General features: G+C 47.5%; 1 protein-coding gene across 1 annotated transcript in view; it reads right to left on the reverse strand.

Annotated features, from left to right (window-relative positions):
• TAOK3 (TAO kinase 3) overlaps positions 1 to 7,862 on the reverse strand; it is a 237,689-nt gene extending 229,827 nt beyond the window's left edge. Inside the window, exon 1 of the mRNA XM_078154357.1 lies at positions 7,775 to 7,862. The gene's annotated coding sequence lies outside the window, so the exon portion shown is untranslated. The remainder of the gene's footprint in view (positions 1 to 7,774) is intronic.
• Between the last annotated feature and the right edge of the window lie 1,830 nt (positions 7,863 to 9,692).

Raw genomic sequence — 9,692 nt, forward strand, 5'->3', positions numbered from 1 at the left:
TTACTTGAGCTTTAAATTGTGAGAATTAAAAAAAAAATTTCCCCCTATGGTTGTGGAACAATGCTTAGAGCGCTGAGTTTTTCAAGGCATTGGTTACTTTTGCTGAATTGTTTTTATTTTCTCTTTTTATTTTTTGTCATAACATGTGGCCCTCTGGGAGGTGGAAGGGAGAAAGATACAACTGGAAATATAGGTGATCTCAAAATGAAAGACAGTAACAAACAAAAAGTCTTCTCCATTCTAAGAAGATATCTAAGACATTTTTAGGAGGAAGAACACAGAAAGGAATTCCATAGAAAGAGCTTTTAATTAATGTCTTTGTAAAAATAGAAAACATTAATGGTTTTGATCTACAGTGTTATAAGATGAAAATCAGCAACTGAACATTAACAGGCAATGAGAACTTGTGTTCACGTGTGCTTAATGTTTATTAAGCCAAATCTGATGTCACTTATCCCACAGATGACAATAGTTTTTGAAGGCCTATAGCTTCAGTATATAAACAGTATAAAACAGTTTATTGTAGTATGCTTGGCCCCTATTAATGCTTATTAAGTTGTTTGGGATCCAGACACCTTCATTAAGGGTCCTCAACTGTCAGGTCCTATAGTTGATTCAATTGTCAGTAAGGAAGGGGAAGGCTTTTTCTGAGCCATTGATTTTTGTCTGTATAATGGAAAATAGTTTTAAACCTAAAACGTGTTTTCTTGTCCTATAATCTTGGTTGGTAAAACAAATAGAAAACATGCCTAACTTTCGTGCTTTGGCCCCTGGGGACTTTCAATCACCAAAAAACACATTACATGGACTCTCCTCTTCATCTTCTTTAGATCAATATTATATTGGAATGTTATTGAAACGACTGCTTCAGTAATCGCATGTAGGAATACCAGAGCACTCTATTCTCTTACAAGAAAACCAAAGTAACATTTTTGCCTCACGTGATATGACCATTTAAAGCAGACAGAAATCACTTAAAAGAGGAAAGTGAATAATCTTTTGACAAATTTTGATTTACACATTTCTATTCCTTTGGCCAATTATTGGCACTGACATCTCTAATTCTTCCATTGACCACTTCCACATATTTACCAGAGAGAAAAGAAGAAATCATAGCCTTAGAAATTATCATAGACTCTTCTCACTTTATTCTTTTTTAAAGCTGGATTTAATTCTGTAGAGAGTTTTGGCAAGACAGGTTTTATATAAAAGATGTTCCCACTAATTGTACCTTAACTGAATTATAGTAAATCATATTTTAATTTTTTTCCCCTTTTTGGTTCTTTTTCCCCTCTCTCTCATCTCTCTCTTTCTCTCTCTCTCCCCCCTCTCTCTCCCTCTCTCTCTCCCTCTTCTCTCTCTCTCTCTCTCTCTCTCTCTCTCTCTCTCTCTCTCTCCCTCTCTCTCTCTCTCTCTCTCTCTCTCTCTCTCTCTCTCTCTCTCTCTCTCTCTCTCTCTCTCTCTCTCTCCCTCTCTTTTTAAATTTGGTAGGAAACTCTCTGTGAGTATGGAGGCTATGACTCACATGAGTTTTTGGAAGCCATATAAGCTGTGCTCAGTATCAGGTACATGGTGGGTGCTTGTCCTTTGCTTATCATCACCCTCAGAAAGGCATTGTCAGTCACTTTTGTCATGAATTTCAATCAGCAGTTACTCTATCAACCCCCTACATTCTGCCCACTGAAAAGGGTATAACATTCCTTCTTCCTATTATCCAAAACTCTCCATTACTAAACTCGGGCAACAAAAGTACTGAAAAAAGAATGCAATTAAACTCCTGGAACAGAATAGAGAGTTAAAGAATTTTTGAAGGGAAATCAGATCACTATCTCCCTCTCCTCCCTCACCCCAAAATGCTTCCAAAGTCATTATTTTATAAGCTAATCTTTTCAAATGGGAACCAGAATAATGGGGGTGGGGGTCAGGAAAACACTAAGACCTTACTCAAAAGAGGTAGGAAGCAATTGAAATAGTCCAAACAGTCAGAGCACATGTGCATTCCAAAGCAGCACTTAAAACAGAGTCAGGGCAGCATTAACATATCCCCAGCACAAAGCCTAACAAGCCTGGTCATTAGCTTAATCTGAACATCCATCAAAGTTGGAGGCTGCTCCCCCACCCCCATCCCCACCTCCTGGGGGCTCCCACATTGTTTGTCTCAGCACTTTTAACAGATACTCACCCACCTCCCACCAGGACATAAAGCGTTTGGTTTAAATAGGCTTGCTTATCTCCTTCCACAATGATGGCTGGAATTCTGCCTACAGCTCAAGCCGGTAGCTCTCACAAGGAGAAATCTCATTGGAAAGTGCAGCAAGTTCAGCCCCACGCCTCTAATTTGGAAAGTCAAAGAGAATGAAAATATCTTCAGTCCACAAGAGTTAGGTCAAGATTCTAAACATAGTCAAGTCCATTTAAACCAATTGGTTAAAGTCTGACACTTTTTAATCTGCAAATCTGAAAGGAGTTAGTTCATGTTTCTATAACTTTTAGTTTCTTATAATAATCCCTGAAGGTAGGGCAAATGATAACATTTCCACTTTTCAGAGCATTCAATCAATTAGCTAGCAGCATTCAGTACCAATAAGTGTCATATATAGTGCTAGATGCTGGAGATACAAAGACATAGATAACCGAGTTTAAAACAAACAAACAAAACGGAGCAAACAAGACAGTTCCAACTCAAAGCTTGAGCTTATTTTTAGCTTTATTTGGAAAATTTGGGAGCCCTCTACATCCTTGCTTGTTAAGGTGAAGCTTCAAGGTCAAGGATAAACTTTACAGATTTCTCACAAAATTCCAAGGCATTCATCCAAGCCGGAGAGAGACCCATAGGAAGACTGAGAACGAGTACCATCTCAGTAGATATTAGAGAAGACTATTTCTAAAACAATAAAAACATGCTAGTTGGACTTATGTCCTATAGTTAATTCCTCCATTGTGTTGGGAAAAAAAAAATTCAGTCTCCCTCCTAGCCCCCTCCAATCACACAGGAACAGTGTACGAATCTTTTGAAATCTTTTGATAACTACTTCAATATAATTGATTTCCTTGATAATCCTATGGATTTTATTCTGAGGAGGGGAGAGCTAAGCAGCCAAGCAGGTCCATGACACACACAAATGAAAAATCCCTGGTTTTCAACACAGGTGGCATCATTTCCTGGTCCCTAGCAATCTGTTTAGAAATATCGATTCTGGACACGCTTATATCCCCAACCTTCTGCCCCTGTCTACTTGATGGCTGTCACTACCTTTCCCCAGTATCAAAAGTCCTCAAGATGCAGACCTTGCTGGTATGTTCTCTTCCTGGTGGCATTTCTTTAGAAAATCCCCAGTTCTACCACTGATACCCTAGCTTTGGCCTCATCCCTCCATCCCATCATGCATTCTGTGGGTTCATACACCTCTCCCTTAAATGATAGTACCATCCCTATTTTCTATTCTGTTAGAGGCAGTCTGGACTGTGCAAGGGACTTGGAGCCACCTCAGATGTTTAAGAGCTATGACACTGGGCAAGTTATTTAACTTCTCTCAGACTGAGTTCTTTTCATCTGAAAAATGGCACCTTCCTTCCTCAGGGTGGTAATGAGAATCAAATAAGATGACAGAAAGAAAGGGCTTAGGAAGCTTTAAAGGGGTAGATAACAGTTAGCCACATTTAAGTCCCGGAGTGCTAGGGCCCAATTGCAAGCCACCAGCTTTCAGATACAACCTCCTCACCCTCCTCCAGTCTGGCTCCTTTATCTTGGCCATCTCAGCCAAAGCATCCCCCAAAATTCATACTCTAAATACTCTCTTCCTCCAAGGCTCCCAAACCACAGAATAATAAAGCACATTTTTATTGTGCTTTAAGATGTGCAAAGCTCTTTCCACACATAATCTCATTAGAGGCACCACAACCCCAGGAGGTAGGTACTATTATTTTGCCCATTTTGTAGAAGAGAACACAGAGGCTAAGAGGTTAAGAGACTAGCCCAGGTTATACAGCAAACTAATACCTGGGGTGGGATCTTAACTTTGTTTCTCTGAGTCTGACTTTTTATCATCTAAACCTGCAGCCTCGAGGCCACATGTGGCCCTCTAGGTCCTCAAGTTTTGCCCTTTGACTGAATACAAACTTCACAGAATAAATTCAAGGATTTGTCCCCTCCCCCCAAGCCATCTAGCTGCCCCACTCTCAGTACCCTCTGGGACAGCCTTCACCTCATACCCAGTTTCAGCTCTTCCACGAGTATCTCCTCCAAGAACTCCTAGTCTTTATTCCACCCAAGAGCATTCATCAGCTCAGACTCAACTATCACAGATTCTCTCTGAGGGGACACTTTCAGAGTCTACTTTCCTTGCCTCTCTCTGAGGTCTCATCTCCAGGGACCTCCTTGTCACAGGCTCTCCCTGAAATCCCTTAACTCATTCCCCTGTCCCATCTCCTCTCTGGAGTCCCCTCACATCAAACAATGCAGTTCTCTGAGGAGCTCTGACACCAGCCCTACTGTCAGTTCTTCTCCCCCCAGAAGCTGCATCACACATTGATCCTCTGGGCGAATCACTCTCCCTCTGACCTCCCGCCTAAGCCCCCTTTCTGGGGTCCCCTCCCCCCAAAAAAGCTGGCACTGCTATTTTCTGGGGGGCATTTCGACCTCAACCACCGTGGTCTCAGTCCCTCCTTTAGTTTCCCTTGACTAAGAGTCATCATTACAGTCCCTCCCTGTGGCCCTGTCACCTTGGAGCCTGCTATCATGGGGGCCTATCTGTCCCTTCAGCCCCACTGCCTCAAGGTGCTTTCCAAAATCTCCTCTAATCAGACCAGCCATCCCAGTTCCCATGGGGTACTCTCTCACATCAAACCCTGCCTTTACAATTGCTCTCTGGTATGGCCTGGCCATGGACTAAACCCTCAAAGCCCCTCTCATTCATCTCTGACAGATGGATTCCTCTTTGGGTGTCATTCTACTGAGATCCACCATCAGACCCCTTCTGAAGTTTCTTACCTTCACCTCCCCTCATCTCAGTCCCTCCAGTCCCTCGGTTGGTCACAGAGCCTTTCTGGGATCTTCAATCCTTCACACTTGCTCTCCAACCCTTCTTCTTCTTCTTCTTTTTTTTTTTTTGATGAGGCAATTGGATTTAAGTGACTTGCCCAGAGTCACCCAGCTAGTAAGTGATATGTGTCTGAGACTGGATTTGAACTCGGGTCCTCCTGACTCCAGGGCTGGTGCTCTATCCACTGCGCCACCTGGCTGCCCCCTCTCTCTCAAACCCTTCTTAAAGAGGTCCTCTTTACTCAGATCCTTACTGTCACAATTCAGCTATGGCTTCTGAGGTCAGGCCTGTGACAGTCATAGCCCCTCTCTGGAATTTTTCCTCATTATCTGGTATCTCCCTGGGGTAGTCTTAACCTCAGATTCACAATCAGTCTCTCTGCACTCCCCCCTTCCTTAGATTCAATATCATGGGGGATGGGAAGGGAATGAAGGCTGCTTCTTCTAATTTCCTTTCTCCAGATAATCCCCATGCCTTAAACCCCACTGTTCCAGCTTCTCTTCCCAGACACCTGATGTTTGGGATTTTCTCTTCTACTTTTTTGACTCTCTGGAGTCTCCCATCAAACTTACTGACCCAACTTCTTTCTGGGGGACCTTTCCCTCCCTGCCTTTCCCTCCAAGCCCTAGTGCCACAGGGGTCTCTTCCTGAAGACTTCCCCCTTGTATATCCCCAGAGGCGGAGCATATTCTCCCCTTGAGCAACTCCCTCTCTGGGGTCCCTTTCACTCAGACTCCCTGACTCTCAGTTCTTCTCTGGGGTCTCTTCCCCTTAGACTTCCCGTTTTATACCTCTTTAGGTTCTGATGTCCTCAAATCACCTGCCACCAGTCCTGAGGGGCTTCTTCCTCTCAGATTCCACATTCAGTCTCCCTTGAGGGTCTCTTTCCTTCAAACCTCTGGTCAAAGCCTCTCTATGAAGTCTCAATCCCTCCAAACTTCCTATCCCACCCAAGACCCTGGATGGACTCTTGTTTCCTCCCCACACTGCTTAGCTCTGTCCCATCATTCTAATAGAAACAGCCAATCTTGCTGGAGCCCTGCTTCAGACTCCCCTCAGCCCCTCCAGGAGGGGCTCTTGGTCTCTGGCATTGTATCACATTTTTCTTTCGGTGGTATAATCCCTGATTGTTAGCTTTTATAGCTCCTTTGGGATCTCCTCTCCTTAATGCCTCTCTCAGATCCAAGGTGTTTCCAGAATATCCCCTCAGGCACACTTTTACTGCCCCGGGGTGGGTGTAGGTGAGGAATCTGCCCTAACAAAGCTTCTTTCAGGGGTTTCCTCTCCCAGATCCCCTTCTCACAGGCCCTGTAGGGAGTCTTGTATTCTCAGATCCCCTATTGCCACCCTTTTCCTGCTATTCCGGTCCCTGGGTTAGGGTGGGCTAGGGTGTCTAGGTGTATCTCAGCTTATAGAAGCTCAGCCCCTAGGGGAGAGGGAGTGGTATAGCCTGTTAACATATACCTCTCTAGGTGGTTTCAAGACAGTTAACAGCCTTTCGGACAGTCTCTCCTTTTCACAACCCCTGAGGGTTGGGGGAAAGGGATGGAGTATGGGGAGGGGAGGAATTCTGCTATGGTCTTTGCCTTTCTGGGAGTTTTGTCCCCTTGGTCACCTCTCACAGGTCTCTGCCTGTCCTAGCCCTTCCCAGAGTTCTCAGCCTGTCCCAGCTTCTTCTGGGAGTCTCCACTGTTCAAATCACTCCGGATGGGTTTCTTTCCTCCGGTCTTCCACTGTCCTTGCTCCTTTCTATGGTTTCCTGCCACTGTTCCTCTTGGGAGGTCTTTTTGTCTGGGTCTTCTGTCCCTGTCTCTTGAGGGTCTATCACTATCACATCCTGTTGTGGGGGTCTCAGTCATCCCAGACCCTCTGGGGGGGCAGCCAGTTACAGACCTTCTTAGGGTTTTTTCTGGTCAGGAATTTTCTGCTGTCATAGCCCATCTTAGGGGTCTCAGACTATCCCAGCCTTACTCAGGGGTCTCATCACTTGGTCTCTGGTCCCTACTCCTTAGGGGGGAGGTCCGTAGTTGTCACAGACTCTCTTTAGGATCTTCTGTCATGGTCTCTTAAGGTCTCTGCCAGTCCCAGGATCTCTTGGGGTGGGGGGGTCTTTCACAGTTTATGTTCCTCTCCAGGGTCCCCTCTTACAGTCCCCTCTCAGAGGCCTCAAGTTGTCACAGCCACTATCAAGAGTCTCTTCCTCACCTAGTCTCTCATGGCCTCAACCTATCCCTGTCCCTCTCCAGAGACCCTTCATGTCACAGCTCTAGCTTCCGATCTCAGACTGTCACAGTCCCTATCAAAAGTCTCCTTCAGTCACAGCCCCTTTTGGGGGTCTCTTGCCATCTCTGACTCTCTCAGGAATCTCTCAAAGTTCCTGTGCTTCTCTGGGACCCCTCATGTCATAGTCCTCTGTCGGGGGTCTCCATCTGTCAGCCCCTATCCAGAATCTCCTGTCACAGCATCTTGGGGGTCTCTTGCTGTCTCTGCCCCTCTCGGGGGTCTTCGACTGTCACAGTCACTTCTCGGGGGTCTCTGGCTGTCCCTGCCCCTCTCAGGGGTCTCGTACTGTCACAGCCCCTCTCCGGGGTCCCCAGCGGTCCCCGTCCCCACGGGGGTCTCAACCCTTTAGTCTCCAGTCTCCGCCCCCTCGGGGGTCCCCGCCCCGCCCCGCCCGCCCCCCGGTCCCGCCCCTGTCCCGCCCCGGGCTGGGCTCCTCCGCTCCCTCTCACCTGGTGCGGGGCTGCCCGCCGGGCTAGGTTCCGGGTCCTGGGTCTAGGGCTAGGTCCGGAGTTGGCCGGTCGCTCTTGCTCCGCTGTCGCCGCCCGGTGCCTGGTGCCCGCTCCCTCCTCCTCCTCTTTCCCTCCTCCCGCCGCCGCTGCTGCTGTCCGAGGTGCGGCTCCTTCCAGGCGCGGCCAATCGCACCCGAGAGCACCGAGCCCCTGCCGCGCCCCGCCCCCGCCGCCGCCGCGGACACTCCCCCACCACGCCTGGGGCCGGCCGATCGGTCGGCGCTCCGCTCGCCTCCCCTGCGCGCTCAAGGTCCAACAGCGGGCTTCTCGATCGGCCGGTGCTCCATTCGTCCGGCCTAGTCTCGGAGGAGTAGTCGATGGAAGGCCGTCGGCGATGCGCTGGGGGTGGAGCCGGCGCCAGCTAGGCCCCGCCTCTCGCCTTTCGGAGCCCAAGAGGTGCGGCTCTGCGCCCACGCTTCTGCTGGGGTCAAAGGTCACTGCGCTCCCCTCCCCCCCGTCCGAGGTCATGACCTGGGCTGGGGCTGCCCTGGGCGGCCCCAGGGAAACCCGGCCCTGCTTTTTGGAGGGTATCAGTCCGGGCTGCCATCCCTGGACAGCTGCCCCCGAAGCCAGCCCGCCCAGGACACCCTGTGCTGGAAGGGGGCAGGCAAGAGGCTCTTTGAGATCTTCCATCTCCTTAGTCTGCAGGGGACTTCCCAGGGCCTCCTGGAGGCGAGTCCTTTAAGACCCTGGGAGGTAAGTAGGTGCAGGTATTAATTAGCAGCCCCCTATTTGGCCTAGGGACTGGAGAGATACCCCCCCCTCCCCGGAGCGGAGTGCAGCTAGAGGTGGATAAAGGCGTGGGGGCTGGACTTAGCGCAGTGTCTTTGCTGCTCCATAAACCTCGAGCAGATAATGGATCTGACGGAGAGTAGGTTTTCTCTCTCCTCTCTTCTCTTCTTCTCTTTTTCCTCTCCTCTTTCTTCCTCTGTCTTCTCCCATCTCCTCTCCTATACACGTATTCTCATCGCACCCTGGTTACCAGAGCTCAGCAAGCCTGCATTTCATAGCATTGTCAAGCACAGTCATTGTCAAGTTGTGGGTTTTGAACGTGTGTCATCAACCACATAGGGAGGGAGGAACGGTGGGAAAGAAACACTCTGTAACTAGTAAGTGACCTTTGGCAAAATTGTATTCAATTTCCAAATAAACAATGTTCCAACAATAATCAAGTTTTCCAGTTATGTTGTAACCAAGTGTTTTTTTCTTCTAGAGTTTGTAATTGAAAGTGCTCTCTCGCTAGCCACCCCTCTTTCCTCCTTTCCGCCATTCCCCTCCTTGTTCCTCTTTTCCTTTCCCTTCTTTCCTCCCACCCCCAGGGTCTTCTCCCTTCCTTTTGAGAAAGTTCTGCTTTTGATAAGCCCGGAGCCTGGCCTTGAGCCAAGCCATACTATGCTGCATTCTGGGTTGACCTTTCATTCCTGTAGAGCTGATCCATCCTTTCCATTGCCAAGATATTAGGTGTGCGTTTAAGCAGGTTGCCTTTCAGTCATGACCTTTCTTTATGGGTCAAAAAATAGCGGTCTCATCCTCAAGTTGTAACACTGCAGCATTCTTGGACACTCTAATGTACTGTGATGGAAACACATTCATCTATTTCAGCACAAATTCCAACTTATGTACGAACCTTGACAAGCATGCTTTTTATGAAAGTCTTTGCCATTAATGAGATTCTCCCATGGCAGTCTGAACAGCAAGAGTGTTTGTTTTGGGGTTTTTCTTCGTTTTTTTTCTTTTTTGGATGCCATATGCTTTTCAAGTTTGGGGTTTAGAAAACAATGTATAGGCATTTCAAACATTTGTTACTACTTTAAAACCTTATTCTCTTCCTCTTCAAGAAATCAAAGTTTGTATTTGG

This window comes from Phascolarctos cinereus, unplaced genomic scaffold (genome assembly GCF_003287225.1).
Source record: "Phascolarctos cinereus isolate Bilbo 61053 unplaced genomic scaffold, phaCin_HiC Scaffold_4;HRSCAF=312, whole genome shotgun sequence".
In the NCBI taxonomy this organism is placed as follows: Eukaryota; Metazoa; Chordata; class Mammalia; order Diprotodontia; family Phascolarctidae; genus Phascolarctos; species Phascolarctos cinereus.